This window comes from Stigmatopora nigra, chromosome 8, assembly GCF_051989575.1.
Source record: "Stigmatopora nigra isolate UIUO_SnigA chromosome 8, RoL_Snig_1.1, whole genome shotgun sequence".
Taxonomy (NCBI): Eukaryota; Metazoa; Chordata; class Actinopteri; order Syngnathiformes; family Syngnathidae; genus Stigmatopora; species Stigmatopora nigra.
In genome coordinates, this window is record NC_135515.1 from 7,192,599 (window position 1) to 7,210,129 (window position 17,531).

The 17,531-nt window shown below is 39.6% G+C and overlaps 1 protein-coding gene across 2 annotated transcripts in view; it reads right to left on the reverse strand.

Annotated features, from left to right (window-relative positions):
• Positions 1-17,531, reverse strand: part of lrfn1 (leucine rich repeat and fibronectin type III domain containing 1) — a 106,215-nt gene that overhangs the window by 66,302 nt on the left and 22,382 nt on the right. The window contains exon 1 of one of the 2 annotated variants that reach the window (XM_077723193.1): positions 16,527-17,348. The exons of the other annotated variant lie outside the window; for it this stretch is intronic. The gene's annotated coding sequence lies outside the window, so the exon portion shown is untranslated. Of the gene's footprint in view, positions 1-16,526; positions 17,349-17,531 lie in introns of those variants that run through there. 2 annotated transcript variants of the gene reach the window in all.

The following is a 17,531-nucleotide window of genomic DNA, read 5'->3' on the forward strand; positions in this document are numbered from 1 at the left end:
CAATTTAACTGACAACCTGATAATGTGCCCCTATTGGTAATTTTTTTTTAAAAAATCCAATTTTTATCCATAAGTACAATAACCAGGTGTGCTAATGATGCGCCGACTGTTTTGGTTTGTTGGGAGAGACTGATGTCTCGTCCAAAAGCTTCAATGTGTTAAACTCAAGCATGAAAAGTTTTGTTTATCAGTGTCTGGCTATACAATAGCTCTCAAAATGGAGCCAAAAGCAATAACAAATTCCATCAGTGTTTTGTAAACATAAAAATAAACCCACTGTATTGATGTGCTGGCCTAATTTCCTACAATGAAGGCCAATGTTTGATCTTGGATTAAAGAAAAAAATGATATTCCACCAAAATATTGGTGCTTTCGTATTTCTCATTATTTTCTCCTCACTGTGAATCATAAAATCAAGTAATGTACCAAAATCATTATTTGTGCACCACTACACCACTTTCATTCAGAACTTCATTTCATTTGATAAGAAATATAAACTACAAAAAATCTTTACACATTAAAGCAGACCTTTTTCTTTCAGTTGGATATAAAGAAAAGTGCTTGATCTCAAGAATCCAATCCCAATCTTGTTGGACATGCAGTTTACACTAAATAGTAAATCATCTTGAAAATGTTAGGAAAAGAAACTGTGCTACTTGAAATATTGATATCAAACCATTACTTCAGTAAACCCTTTTTTTCTAGAATACACACAAGCGCTCGCCAATAGTGAAAGGACAGACAGATGGAGCTTTAGTGCACATAATTTCAAAAACGTATATATATAAATCTCTAGGGGAAATGGTGGATGAAGAAATCTCCATGTGAATCACAAAAAGGCTACATTTATTGGCACTTAGCGAGATGTTAAAAGCTGCACACTTGGGATGGAATGCACCATTTACTCCGACAACAGTAAAGTGTTAATTCTTCCGCTGCTGGAAATAAAAATGCTCCCTATTCTTGTCCATTTTAATCAGGCTTGCTACCATGTAAAAAAAGACTGAGAAGCATCCTTAGCCTACGGCATAACCAATGTTAGGCTAGAAAACAGTGCCACTGTTCTTCCTGTGAGCCAATGGTGGCTCAAACAGGATATTTTGCGCTTTGGTAGATTTGTCATCATGCTAAAAAACACTGAAAACCTTTGTGCGCTTTTAATTTTGGGCTTTTTCCATAAGCACAGAAAAGGCCAGAAAATTCTGTCACTGATCTCTCTGTGTGTTCTTCCTGTGAGCCAGTGACGGCTCAAGCAGGATATTTCGCGCTTTACTGCTGCTCATCTTTCAAAGTTAATGGCGCAGAAAATCTGGATGTCTTTAAAAGGCAACGGGGCCATTATACAAATCTTCTCTATTCCCGACAACACTGTCACCGCATCGATGGAATGACATGAGGGGTCACTAGCTTATTATATTCTCATAAGCAGCTTGGCAAAAAAGGATACACTATCGTAAAGGTTTCATATGCCGGCTTGAAATGAGTGGCTGAAGCAAAAGCAAAATCACTCCCGTCTTTGACAAGATGTTGAATTGAATTCTAACAATAACAAAGGTGACTTAAGCAGGACAGGTTATGACAGTATGGGGTACTTGGGCTATCTCCCAAATATGGATACCTTGCATTTAAATTACATAAAAACCTTAGTTAAAACGTCTCAACTGGATTCCAACCCCTTTGAATAAGGCATCTGAGGCTTGCCCCAAAGAGTGATGTGGCCAAATGTGTGACTGAAGAGAAAAAAGCTTCACCATACAGTTTTGAGTCCATGTGACTATCACTATTGCTTTGTCAGAAACCCATACCCACTAAAAAATCCACAAAATTGTGTACAAGCAAGAGTTGATGACCCATTTTACTTGTCATATTTACAGTATAAGCACTCATTTTCTAACTACAGGTATGTTATGAGTTAACTGTAAAACAACAGGGTTATGCCTGAGCATCTCTTAAGCTGCCTTCATGCAAGGGAAGCAGTGCACACTTTTGTTCCGGCTCCCATTAGCATGATGGAATTACTACAGATCGGCTCTACTTATTGCAGTTCCTAAATAACTCGAGACTGTGAAGACTGATTAAATAAGGGCTGGATATCATGCAGTGAAGCTTCACAATACGAGCATCATCACCAATGAAAATTTCATGACTGTCCATTCTTGCTCTGCTTCTACTCGGTTGGGTAACACTTTCCTTACATCTCCCTTTCTTAAAGTTAAGACTAATTAAATGTGAAAAGTGAGCATTTTAGAGAACATCTCTTGTTCCCCTGCAAAGCATGTGGTCAATGGCGGGTGTACATGACTTACCTCGCTAAGATGGCTTATAATTTAGCTCATAGCACTACTAAGCCTCTTAGGAAGTAAGCTCCAACTGAGCTAATTATTCACGGACATACTAAAACGAAAAGCAAAGAACCAAGCTAACGCACCTCCATCAGAAAACACCCTCAAACTCTTTAATTACCTACTGCACTAGTCATAAAAGCAAGTCTGTCTGTGTTCCATAAAAAGAAACCCTTACATATGTGAGCATTACTCCAGAAGTTTCATCAGACATTTATGTCATTTTGATTCCGTGTTGCCGCAGTGGCTCACTCGGCTTTGATATCCTGATATTTTTAATTAGAGAGGAAGTCAGGGACCGGCTCTGATTTAGTTTCTATTCTTCCATTTCAGGCCGACAGTGGTAGTTGTAAGCATTAAAAAGCTTATTTTTTCTGTTAATTGCTATTCATCCTAATATGACCTTCCCGTGGTTGTTTTGTGAGTTTATTTTCATCTCTGAGGCAAAAGCAATTTGTTTCTGCAGCACCTTTTACACAAAGGGCAATTTGGAAGGCAGAAAAAGTAAGAGGCATTAAGGCGGGACCCACAAAGGGAATTGCTATGACTTAAACAAATAAATAAAAATAACAAAAAAATAAAACACATACCAATGGTCTAAAACATAGGTCTCCAACCTATTCCAGAAAAGACTGCAGTGGGTGTAGGATTTCATTCCAACTAAACAACATGGCATCTTACATGTATAATCATTTGGTTCCAGTCAGATGTACCATGTTTTAGCAGAAACCTCATTGGTGAAATTGTATGAGCTGGATTTGTTGGAACATAAACTGGGAACCCTCAGCCAAGATTTCTGGGCTCCATTTTGGTTTTAATCATAACAAATTGAAATTTATAGGATACAGAGAAGAACTTAACCAATGGCTCCTTAATCTAATGCCTAACCCATGAAATCATCTAATAGCCTTAAAATTAATTGGATCATTGTATACAATTGAGTTCTATTTATAGGGAAATAAAATGTATTCCATGTAGTGTCAGTCAAAATGGCAACGAGCACAAAGGCTAATGAATAAAACAGAATTATTAACTGCATGAAACTAAAGGTTCTGTAAATTGCAAGGTAAAGTAGTTATAAAACAAACATTAATTTTTAAGTAGTTCAAATCTAGCTGATTGTGCACTTTGGGTCTTTACAGCAATTTAAAAAAGTTACTGCTTCTGTAAAAATCATACAATTAGCCTTATTTTGAATAATTGTGAAATCAGCATCTCGATGGACCTTTTAAAAATAAATGAATTCACGACAAACGGTAATTGCTATGTATTAAAAAAAAAAAAAACAAGTAAAGCACTCCCGGAAAGCTCCATGGAGTAATGTTAAAGTTGCACCATAACATACACTTATAACACAATGTTCTATAGAAGCAGTTATCTTTTTTCTCCATTTGTTGCTGAAAGAAACCCATGCACTTGATTCATGAACAACTTGTGGAATAATCATTTTAAAGCAGAACCTAACATTTAATCACAGTTCACCAGTAAAAAGTTGTCCTTTTCTTCTTGAAAGGCTAGCAGCATCAATTTCACTACAGTTCTGTGAACTGTGCCTGACAGTTGGAGCAGTTTTGATAACTAAGTCCATAAGCCTCAGTGGATGTTAAGAGTTTCACTTGATGCATGAATCCAAAACAGAGGATATAGGGGAGGGTGTTCCAACAACTACACAATGCATGTGTGCATTATGTTGCCCACTCTCTTTGCCACAAGTAAACTTTAGCACCTGCAGCCAATTGTGCACAAGCCTGTGAAGTGTGCTTGGACCAAAATGACAGTCCTGCAGGCACATCTGCCATATGTTGGGCCAGCGATTAGACTACACCCATGCTGTGAGAAACATTATCCTTCAACTCAAACACCAACATGGCATCTGTTTGTGTTGAAGAATCTTTTACGTTGTCCCCTAAATTATCTTGTATTGAATTCAAGGTGAGTTGATTTAACGGGCGTTTATGGCTTACAGGTTAACAAAAAAATAATGAAAGTGTAAAGCTGCTACTTGGAAATGGTTTCTTCTAGGAAGGCTTAGCAAGTTATTTTAGTACTGAAGTTAGAAGAAGAAAGAGATAAGTAGCACGTGACAGTGTAGTCCTGCTGGGTATTAAAAAAAAGGGAATATCACAATTCCACACCAGTCACATTCTCTAGCTGAGTTCATGAGGTGTTTTGCTGTTATGGTACCACAACAAATGATAGTGATGTGTAAAAGCCTGCAAAGAAGCGACAAGCAGACACAGCCACAAGACCAAACAATTGCTTTTTGGACTCAAATCTATGAGACAGACAGACTAACATGATTGGAGCGGAAGGAAAATCCACGCAGTCCACATCAGTCCATTAAAAGCGCATTTGCTGTATATGTAATTTGGCTGCAATCTCCAACACAAGACATCACTGTATATTGCAATGCATTATGTAGCAGCTTTTTCTACTGCTGTGATAGAAACAACAAAATTGAGGGAGGGTGTTTCACTCCACTAAGCCAAGAAGACACTGCACTTCTCAGTAACATATTATTGTGCCTCCTTTGTATTTGAATACATTTAAAACAGGAGTCCTAGAGTGAAATCTAAGTATTATTTTCAGTTCTACTAATACTCTAAGCCTAAACTCTCAAACCTTTTATATCAAGTAATAGCTCCAATAATAAATTTCTCAAAATATCACAATAATGACCAAATATCACCAATACCTCAAAGCTTCCCTTAAGCATTCCCACTTTATTTACAGATCACACTTAAATTAGCCACACGATAGCAACTTAAGTTGATCTTCTCTGAACATAACCCAACACAAAGACAGATAATCTTGCAACTTCAACACAGTATCCTGTCGACAGATAATTAGACTGGGACAATGAAATTGCTTTCAACACAACAGGGTGGGAGACGGGAGTCTGATTTGTCACTTGACGCATGTAGTCCAGAGGAAACGAGACTGTGGACAGTAATGTGTGAACAACGAAGGCAGACAAGTGCCAGGCAGCTGGATCTCGCTGTCTCAAAAAAAAGCCAGCGGCCATGCCACATCTCTAAAGACATTATTTCATAGCATGATTAATTTGACACCATCGCGTCAACACTTCATTTTAGTACATGCTCTGGCAGCCCTGGACACCAACAGCTATAACGCAATCACACTGACAGCCGGATCAGCGAGGCTGGACTACAATCTCAATTAGAATAAAAGGGTTATTAAATGAACCATGTTGGCAAAATAGAGTGAAATCAAGACACAAGCGGGAGAAGTGCTTAGCTTCTTATCGCAGTCACTCAATCAACTTGTCCTCCCTCAACTGAGGATCAAACATGGGAATCCATCCGCTACTACAACCCTAATGCCTGATACGCTCTCAGCTAGACGAGATCTTTGACATCTGCTGGTGCTTTTATTTCCTCCGAGCGGTGCCCTTTTTAATCACCCGGCAAAAAATAATCTAATTGAAAGATGCCTTCTTAAGCAATTGCCATACTCCAAAAGTCTAAGAATGTTAGACAAAATGTAGTGTTACTTCATTGCTCGTGTTGAAATGTGGATGAGTTTGTATTGCCTTTGGCTTGGATGACGAATAGCCAGACAGCAAATCTCTGCGGAAAGAGTCTGATTTCCATGTTTTGACTTAGTCTGGCCAACAGTCTGTTGAGGAATGTTCCATCATCTATGGATCAGCTCAATATGGTTTGTAGTTGTGTCATTTGCAGGAGCAAAATAAAGACTATAGCTATTGTTGAAACTTCCATAAAACACAAAATATTAGAGTGATCATGCCGCCACACATTACAGTTACAAGTGATTGATTTTTTCCCCCAAATTATGGACATTGTGATTTTTTCACATTAAAACACTTTTTGACTATTACATCGGAAGCAACACAAAACAGTGCGTTCATATCTTACCACTAAAATTGTATATGGCATAAGCTACTGTCACATTGGAGCTGTTATTTACTATCATGAAACGGAGTTCTAAACACAATCACACAAAATAAACATTGGTTCACATTGAGTGGTAAAGTTCTACCATTGGACACGTCAAATCATATTGTAATAAAAATACGTCTTTTCACAAGCTCAAGGTATTGATACGTATTTTTTTTTGCCAAATAAAAATCAGGTTACAGCCAAGAAATTACAAATATTTTGACACTGCAAGATTTGTTTTATTGTTCCAAGAGTTCCAATGAAAAGATTGACTTTATACGGCCAGCTTACGGCAGATAGCAGTAATAAGACATATGACAACGTGACCACGAGCTCTTGGAGACTTTACGACTTTTTGACGATGTGCCGTAGACCTTTCATTCTGTCCATAAATACAACATAGTGTAAATGTGGGCTGACCATCGCAATTCCTCCGCAATGAATCGTAAATGAGCACTTTGAGTACATCCGTCGTAAATAGTATAGCAGCTGGTAGAACATGCAAAAGGCTCAGACATTTGCACCATTACACTTAATTATGGGCTTAAGCACTAACTTGATTCACAACATGGGAACGACTGTTCCAACAAGAACCAAAAGGCAAGTTTTATAAGATCACAGCCCCAATAAATTCTCTTAAGAAATAGGCTACTTAACATCTTTTTTTCCAACTAAAAGGCAATTCCAATTTTCAACTGTGTCACCACTGTGTGAACTGTCAGAACTGCTTTCAATAGAAAAATTAATTCAGACAATCAGTTAGGTTGTGTCACTCCCTGACAGAAAAGCAATGTTGTTAGACGATCTAAAAGTGGTTGGAGCAGATTTGTCTCTATTATGATGTGTTTTTCTCCTTTTGCTAGAACATTGTTTTTCAAGTGTTTTCATTTACATTTTACTTGGAATATAAAAATTGTACAAGTATTTTTACTTTCCATACCCTCCACTGCATTTTTTTTAAAAATGATTTTAAAAAGGAACTATTGAGGGACTCAGTTGGACACATTTTGTTATTGTTAAGTAGAGAACAGCACTCAGTATTATAATATATGATCCCCTGATTCTTTTATCACTAAAAGTCTTGAACTGACAAATGTCAAGATTATTCCTGATTTTTTTATCATGTAAGAATATGTACAAAATCCCCCTTAAGTCCTTCCTGTCTTGTAATCTTTATTCCTCAAATAAAGACATACATTTTCCAGTTGAACGCGTTCATGGTAAATTGCATTGTCAAGGGGACATAACCGTTTGTTCACCCTAAAATGGTGCGAAATTTGTGAGTACAAGAATTTCACCATCAACAAAACAAGCACACTTGTTAAAATTAAACAACTTTTGGTTTTCCTGCAAATGGGAGGCATGTATTTTATGTAAAAAGAAATGCAAAAGCAATATTGATAAAAATTTGGGAGTCAAGAGGGCATAGAAAAGGTGTTTTAAAATATAAAAATCCTTTCACCAACGTCTCCTTCCTAAAGGTCAGTTTAAAAAAGTTGAAAAATGCACATTTTCTGAAACATTTTCTTAGACACTACATTAAGGCCATCTACAAAAAAAATTATGACAAGTCGTAATTAAAAGTAAAAATCTGTTGTGCTCGTCTCCTTTGATTTGAACATAATCTGCTTTAATGTGGGATCTTTTATCATTAGATACAGTCTAAAGTTCCTTATGTACTGCAAGCTCTGACCTTCATGGTTTCTAAATTGGCTGCACTTCAAGGTTGGTAAACAAACTGTGATATGAACTACACAAAGGAAATAAGATGGTAAAGTCAAAGGAGAATAGCGGGATACATTGATCACACAATTATGAATGCACTGCTTCAGGAGCAGCCCGCATAAGACAGTGGAGGGAACCTAGCAAGTTTTATAAATGTCTCACATCGCTAATCCTTGCCAACGCGAATAAGTCCCTTTTAGTCAATAGATGTCCAGACCACTGTGGCTAAGTCGGTCCGACATCCGTCACATCTCACAAGAGTTTGTCATGGCAATCTAATCATTTGGGCAAAGCTCGTCAAAGGAGTCGACAAATGCAAGTGCTGGACATAAAGAAATGATGTTTGTCTTGGGAGATATAATCACTTCTCAAAGAATAAGTAAGGAACAGTTGGCAAGTTAATCATTCTGTGTTAAGACATGCAAAGAAGAAAGAACAGACATTAAAAGAGTTAAAGTAATTATTCACATGAATAGAATAATATTTTAAAGTTTACTCATAGCAAAGATTCAACCTCTTGTAGCTCTGTCTTACTTTTCATTTGACTGTGAGGTAGTTTGGCAGACTGTACTAACAAAACCATCAAAATCAATGATTAGCAAGTGAACGCCACTATCAAAGACCACTAAAGCCACCAACAAAAAATAACACCGTTTTGATTCCATGCCAACATCAGCAAAACAAAAAATGCCATAGCATACAATGTTTACATTGCATTTCTTTTAATCCGATATTGCTATGTTCTATCAAAATATTTTACTGTGATTTTCCACCAAATTGTGTTAACATTAAGAAGAGTAAGACCACTAAAGACATCAACAAATGACACAGCAATCTTCATAGGCCTAATTGGATACAAGGGTGCTTTGTGCCTTGGTTCTTCCAGCAATTACAAAGACCACTAAAGACGTCACCGAATGATATACTAATCAACATTGCTCAAATTAAATACATTTCATTGCCTTAAGTATATTATTCCTTTATCCTGGAGGCAGGATAACCTCACTACCAAAATTACGAAGCACCACCCCCCCATGAGACCACAACACTTTCATGTCGCTTCTCATCTCAGCCCTCGTGTACGTCAAAGATACACAGCTGACCTTCAAACTGGCTACTGTGTCTCTTTGTTTGGGACTAAACAGGCTGGCATTTCTCATGCTTCTTGACAGGCAGGTGCACTGAAGACATGCCACTGCTGTTTTGTCTTTCAACCGTGAAGTTTGGGATAATGCAGCTAACGTTTCTGCCCGGTCACATCTCATGTAAGTCAATGTTGCCCACCTGGCCTCTGCGCACTGACAAAATTGTGAACAAAGCGGCCCAAAGTCATCTGACAAACATTGATGCTTTTAGTCTCTGGATGTCTTAAACAGCTGTATTTATCTTGGCTTGAGCAGCATTTTTAGAGGGAGGGTAAACAAAGCGTGGTTGACTAACGTGCTTCAATTATTCCGATAATAACAGCTATTTTTCTAAAGTTCCCTTTACGGATATAACTACCAATAATGTCATACCTGTCCCACTCTGTAAAAACTAGTCCCCATCCAATACTCAGTATTGCCATCAGAGCCTGATACGGCTATTTTTCCAGAGTTTTGCTCCATTTATTGGATTGGATCAAGTATTCATGTGTTTTCAGCACCATCACAATTGTTGGCTCATCCAAATCAAACCACTGGGCAAACATGTCTGTTGTCTGAGATTATTCTTTCTTTAGAAAAGTGCAATGATTTAATTAGGTAGCATATTTTGATGCACAGTAGTCCTAAATTCATATCTAGACGGTACAAATACTCATAATGCTGGTATAAACGGTTCCATCAGAACAATTGTGATGGATGAAACTCTGAAAAGACTAGAATCAAAATCTTTTGTGGGATAACGACTGGACTTAGACCCGAACTGGGCAAATGTGCAAATCCAACTTTATTAAGCATTATGACTTAACTTGGTTGATTTAAAATTACATCAAATTAGCTCCCCATGTGCTCATTTTCCCAAAATAGATTTAGGTTCAAATTTGGGCTGAGTGTAGACACTAGGTTGAAAGTATTGATCCGAAGAGTTCTATAACTACCAGTGGCAAAAAAAACATTGAGTGCAGTAGCCATTTCATGTAGCCACAGAAGCCCAAGTGCGCTCTCAGTTTAATGTGTTTCTACTAAGAAAGCAATAAACACATCAGATATTATCAGTCGCACACTAAATTGCCTCGCAGACATTGGATTAGGTTTGTTTGCAACAATGTCACCGCTGCAGTGTTATGACAGAAAATGAAATAGTTCAGCAATATTTTGTGGAGGCAAAGAGATGAACTGTATCTATAACTATATACCTGCGCTTTTGTCTCCTAAATGTGAGTTTCATCCTTGAACTTTCATCTCAGATGAAAGCAGATATATATATTTTTTTAAATCAACATTACAGCCCAACAACGTCTGCTCGTTTGTGTGGGATTCAAAGAGTAGTCACACAGACTTGCAGAGCACTTTTAGCAGAAATATTGTTCCTAACTGTATATTGAAAATGTCACATAGCGATGAGCTGCGATAGCATACTAAAACTTAGGAGAGAGAACATACCATGGTGGTGGAGAATAAAAAAAAATTAAATGTCATCTAAAATGTCCATACCAAGTCAACTAAAATTCCTTTGGGCACTTGATATCGAAACAATAAATCCTCTGTGAGGCAATCAAATAGGTTGAACCTTCAAATTTAAAGCCTGTGTCAAGGGAAAATAAAGATGTCTTGTAAACCCGACACATGACAGAGAAGACTGTTGTTAAAAACAACATCCAAATAATTCCAGCTCTGGTTATACCAACATCAGTTAGAAATAGCTCTTGCTTAGGTTAGCCTTAAATTAATGGTCATTGATATCGATATACTTAGAATGAGCACGACCTGACACTTCTGTGATATAATAGCCAGTGCGTAATTGTAATGACAAATAAAAACCCAGCTGTTGACTGTGTGCAACATGGGGAAATGTCGTGTCATACTGACAAATGAGTCAAGGTTGTCAACCAGTCATGCTGTTAAAAACTCCAAAGAAATCAAGGATAGGAAATACAACAGATCTGGATCTGACAGATAGATTTTCTCAGAGGCACTTGACACTTTGTCAGCAAAGAGCCCACCTGCTCACGTGTCCTTCTGCTGGGGAATGCATAGCATTGTGCTGAATAACCTTTTTATTCTATCGACCTCAAGAAAAGTGCCTCTGTAAATAAGCCAACACACAAAGTTCATTCATTTAGTGGGCACTAAGCTGATTCTTGTGAAATGTGACTCTCACCAAAAATACAGTAACTATTACCTAATGGATACTATGGCGATTTAGTATTCTTCCAGTGCAAAAGTCTACTATGAGTGGGTACAGTTTGTGTGACTATGACTTGGAAATAAAATTCTTGGGCTAAGAAAAAATACAAGTTGTTGAATGAGTGAATTAAATGCATAGCTGATTGAGTTGGACAAAAAATTAAAGGTCTCAGTGTGACCTATGCTGAAACAAAAAGTGATTTGTCAAGATTCATGCAACAATTACATTTAGCAGTCCATAAACAGTCAGGATTTGCTGTCAAAAAGAAGTCAAATCTGGACCCTTTATTTTTGAGAATTCCCAGCCAAAAAGTCAAACTTCACCAAAGCACCTATTGTGTCCACTCAGTGTGTGTTTGTCATCACTGCGCTCTATTACGTGTCCAAATATTTGAGGTATCCGAGATGTAGATAAATCGATACAAGAGACTCCCGCACACGTAATCCCGACATCCTCATTCACCCTTGTAATGCTTTTCACAAGCTTATCCATTTACGACTTTGGTGGCTTTACTCTGTGCTGGTAAAGAGATTTCATACAGGATGTATTAAATACTGGACACTGTGAATCAATATGGCTTAGGGCAACAAAATCTGAGCAGCACGAGCAGGTGAATATCAAAAGTGGCACATCACGTAACTGACAAGAGGCCAGAAGCTATTTGTAGTGTTGAATTAACCAACTTGATCAGAGGTATATTGTGTTGTTGTGAGCTTGAGGTTTTTGGTTACTGCTTCCCGAGGTGGATTTACACTACACTTAACTTTTGTACAAAACTAAACCCTTTGGTGTGGAATCTTTGAATCCCACTGATTTATGTTAGCTTTTTTATTGAACTGTTGCCGAGATGTTTACAGTGAATCATATACCACGTCTGAAATTTTAGCTATAAATCTTGGCTTAGTCCTTTTTTGTGTGGAGCTGTATCTTCTGACTGAGCATGAATCAATCACTTCACTTGCATTTATATTAATATTAGAATTACCGTTGCTAATCTATGTATTTGGTTGCCAGGGCTCAGCGATGTTTAGGCAGTCAGAGCACAGAATGTGTACTGCATTTAAAGGGAATGAGAGGAGCCTTTTTGATTGGACATGCCACTCCAGATTGCCATTGTCGGTGAAATTCCTCTCTTTCACGCCATTTTAAGGCCGTGATAAGAAAAAAAATAAGAAAATGAATCTTAAAGTCTGCAGTGAGAGTTTATGAATCATTTCCTCACAATTTTGGCAGGCATTGCTATGTTATGCATGAATCTTTTAATAATGCGAGCTAACTTTGAAGCCAACAGAGAAAGTCGACGCTCCCACTCGTCACTTCACTAGAATAGCTGAGTGCTTCTACTGTCTGGCAGCTTTTTAATAGGCCACAAAGTTCAACATCTCCAGTGAGGCCAAATATGCGGAGGTCTGATGAAGAGCACATACACTATATCTCTCACGCTCAGGCAAATAAATCAATACATGAGGGCCCAATGATAGCTCATCACTGTGGCATATGATGTCGAGTGAATTCACAGAGGCATTATCTCCTTCCTAATGCTCCTCTACAAGGATGACGAGTGCATTAAACGCTCCACAATTGTCCAGTGAGACTTAGATTAGATGAGCACAATTGAACTAGTAAGGCCTGCACTTGTAGAAGCGCTATACAGTCATATTTATTGTATTTATGCATATTTAATGGCACTGCATGCATTTAAAATTCTTATTGAGAGCTTAATTGGCTTTTTTCAAGACAGCCAGAAGGAAATGATTTCTGGTCAGGAAATACTGATCAATAAGACCAACTACAGCTTCTGAGAGCATGATTTAAATCAATGTCACCTCCAGGTCAGCGAGGTCGGTCCTACTGGTTGCTCGTCTATGCGGTATTAAAAGTAGTCAATTAATTGCCACCCGTTTTTTTTTATCTGCTAATTGTGATTTGTAGTAATGGAGTCAAACAATCACTCTTACTCACACTTGCTTACCACACATACTTTTGGGATGTGGGAAGAAACCAGAGTTCTGGATGAAAACCCACCCAGGCAAGACGAGAATATGCAAATTCAACACCGGAAGTCAGCAGAGATTGAACCATTGATCTTGGAATTGTGAGGCAGACGTGCTTATCACCATACCATGCCAACACCCAAACTGTGGTCCAGTTTTGCTGTTTGGAAAGCCCACATTGTAATGGATAGACTATGGAGCAGTTTCCATATGCTCTGCATCATGTATTCCCTAAAGTGAATGTGTGTCAGGCCTCTAGTGGCACGGACAGCTTTAATGATATTATATGTTTGGATTAGGACGGCCGCTCACTGAGCTCAGCTTGGTGCTCAATATCATCCCTCAAAGCATTATGCTCCTCCTTGCACAATTTAATGTCAATCTGCATCCCAACGGCAAACAGTTTACCTCTCCCTCTTTGTGATTCAGAAGTCCCCAACAATCCTTCTATGGTCACACCCTCTTGGCTGCATTTGACATGTGACAGTCATCAGAAGGAGTCGAATGCTGCACATTTGTTTTTTTTTTTTTATCAGTAATGGGTTGGAATGGGCACATTCTCTGTTTGGCACTAAATAAATAAATATATAATACGCATATACACATTTTTTGAGCCGCCCAACAATTTAGTTCCGGGGCCAATGTGGTCTTAGTTAAAAAAAAAAAATATACACATGAAACGTCACTCCAGAACCTTGAACAGGAAATTATTGTGATCTCCAATCCCCTGTGGTCACTAAATATCCTCAAAACAACCGTCTTAGTGAGAAATATGTGTGCACGGGAAGAAAAAAAAAAACGTCTATGATTGCATGGCGAGCAGAAAAACAGGTTTCCACATTGTTCCGTGAAGTCCATCTCTAATGGCCGATCAATAGTCGGTGCTCACCATCACACTCTTATTCCTACAGTCTCTAATAACGCTCATCTGGTCTCCCGATTTCAAAAGGCCAACACATGACACATGCACCACGGGCAGCTGCTGTAACACAATGCAACAGAATGGCAAGTGAGAGAACCCATTAATCTCAACCCTGCGGTCAGTATGGCTACTAGAAAGTATCAACCTATCTACATATACATGTGGCTTTTTGTCAACCTTTCTAACAACATTTTTGGAGAAATGTGCCTACCCTCAAAACATGCAAACATTTATCCATGCTGGATGACTGCTGCCTGATTGCAGTACACTGACGCTTGACAAGTAGCACTGGCAGCCTCTGCAACGAGCGAATGTCATCAGCTGCACTTGCCAAGTACTATCCTCCATTTAACCATTGACAGATAAACATCCTATCATTTGAACTGCCAGGCCATGCAGTAGTCCTTCGCCACACACGTCAAAGTAGGCAAAATAGTCACATTAACTCGGATAGACGCATGTTTCAAAGACAGTGTATGAGAAAATTGTAAAAGAAAATGTTGTTCCGATTTGTTCATTCATTCATTTTTCTTTCTGCCTATCCCAGCTGACTTCAAGAAAAAGGCTAACTATATCCTAGACTGGTCACCAGTTAGTAATAGGGCAGACAGAGACTAGACAACTATTCGCTCTCACAATCGCATCGCCACCGAGTGAGAATCGATGCCACGCTTAAGGCCCATTCAGACTGTGAAGAAATTTTCATTTCAGTTTGATAACAGCAAACAGATTTGATTTCATTTGAATTCTTGTTCAGTCTGTCCATGGGGTTTGTTTTACAGAAAGTTTGTTTCATGCGCATATGCACAGTTCACCTGGGCGACATGTCGATGTTATACAAATGTGTTTGAAAGGATTTTTCTATCCCTGTGAAAACCCACACAAGAAATGCAAATGCAATGCATGAATTCTTCAGCCAAATGTAAGATAGACGTGCCAATGACTTGATTATCACAAACCTATGCAGTTAAACTCTTTCCACAAGAGTCAATGGGCGGTGAAACATTAGGCAATTCCCTTGCTCCGTTCATCTTAAACGTTCAACCTATGCGGCTTGTTGACACCTGATAAATGTTTTATAGCTGGCAGCCATTGGAGGCATGTGCCACAATGTGCACTGGTGACAAAACCCTATGACAACTTTTCATTTTTCATTGTCCTCCGGAATTCCAACAGACAGCCGAGAGGCATCGAAACACTCCATCCTTTAGGCTTTGAAAGAAGAATGATTTCTCCACATGCAGCCGTCATTTGCTTTTCCCTTCCCTCTTATGACTGCAACACTCTTGATGGGGCCGACCGACACAGTCGGCCGGTGCCTAACACTACATCCTCTTAGCCCTGCGGGATAGTCAAAGATGCGGATAAATCTCAGCTCCTCACACAGGAAGGCTGGCGGAATCAGCAACGCGGCAGCAGTGCTGCCTCGACTTTGAACGTAAGCTTATTGACATCTAACCCCGCCCCGCTCGTATGGATTTACAACCTCACTGCTGCTGTCTCCTCCATGCAAGCATCTATCTTCACTCAGGTGATGGAGAGATATTTGTCCAGACAAGACATTGACCTTCTCTTGTCCCCGGGATGCCGCAATTAGACGGGGTCAAACTTGGGAGGAAGACTCGGCACTAATTGTTAGAAATATATATAGAAAAACAATTCTATCTACACAGACACAAACACACACATATACACGACCTGCGTGGGTTCGACTAACACTCAGTGGCAGTGTGGTTGGTCGTCTGTGTGCCTCAGGACTGTCTGGCGACCAGTCTCGGGTGTAGTCTGTCTTTTGCCTGAAGTCAGCTGGGATGGGCTCTAGCACCCCATGACCCCGACAAGGATGAGCGGTGTTGAATATAAATGAATGACTATATACACACACATATATTTTAACTGCAGTTATCAGAGCCTTCCATCAGTCAGTGCACCACTTTGAATGCTTTCTAAGATTCAGATCATTAAATTAATAGAAAAAGGCAATCTCTGTGTGTTGCTGACACAGACACACCCCACATTCTTACGCATGTTCTGTTTTAGTTATTTTAAAGCCTCCTTGAGATGCAGGCCCGATGTGTGTCTGGGCAGCTCGCGGGCTCAACGGACGTCGGCTAAAATACCGTATCCAACACCATCATCAATAGAAGCCTTGATGCCTTCACAGCACAAGCCATGAGGCTGCATTTGAAAGTCAGGGCTATCAAAGACTCACACAAGCCTAACAGGTGTAGACTGCACAATCTACCATTTCACTGCTGCCCGACCAAAATGTGTGTTTGCTCCTACTTACCGAAAGTGACACTAATTAAGAGTTGCACATGACTGACTCCCTCTCGCGCATCCTCCACTTTGAGGGTCCAACCGCGGAGGATAATCGGGAACTAATGTATTCCAAAACGATGCGTAGTGCCGGAGGGACGGAAACTGCTTGAAATGATCCAAAAAAGGAGATGTGACATTGAGTCAAGTTTCACAGCTAGGAGTCTAAAAATACAGTCTCAAAAACTCAAATCCAACCTCTGAGACGAGACGAAAAAGCCGCCGTGAGATTTGTCCTGGCGGTTTTGCGTCCGAGGTGCGTTCAAGGACTAATGCGCATCCGGCTCCTTCACTAAGCACGCGTTATCACTCCATAAATTCCACGCATGTTTAATAAAGGTGGTGAAGGAAGAGAGGAATGACACAGACAGGTCCAGAAAAGAGGAAAAAGACACAAAAAAATCAGCTTTGGAAAAAAAAAAGAAGAAGAAGAAACAGCCGGCGCAACCAGGACGCAGTGTTCAGTTATAACTTCCCCTTTTCGCCAACATGATGGAATCCCAGCTAAGGTTTTGATGCTACGGTGTTATTCCGCTCTCCCTCTCTATGTCCTGATCTTACGCGCGGTAGTGCGCGCAGCGTGTTTGGCACAAAAATCAACCGGCCACCGAGCTCCGTGCACCGGCAGGATCAGAAGGACGAAAGGGAGGAGAGGGTTGGTTGCAGCATCATGGGCGATTCTTTCTCCTCTCACACATACACACACATACACACACACACAAAATGCGCCTTGTGTGTACACCTGCGCGAACGAGAAGCTGCTGTCACGCCATCATGTCTGGAGGGGGAGGAAGAAGAAGAAGAGGAGGAGAAGGAGGAGGGGGTGACGAGGATGAGGGAACGGGAAGAGTCGGTTGGTGGGTGGGTGGGAGGAAAGTGGCCAGTGGACACAGTTGTTAGTGCCTTTATGCACAGTGCAGCAGTTAAAGCGATACCAAAGGGATTGCATTAAAAAGAGTGCATGGAGTACAATGGG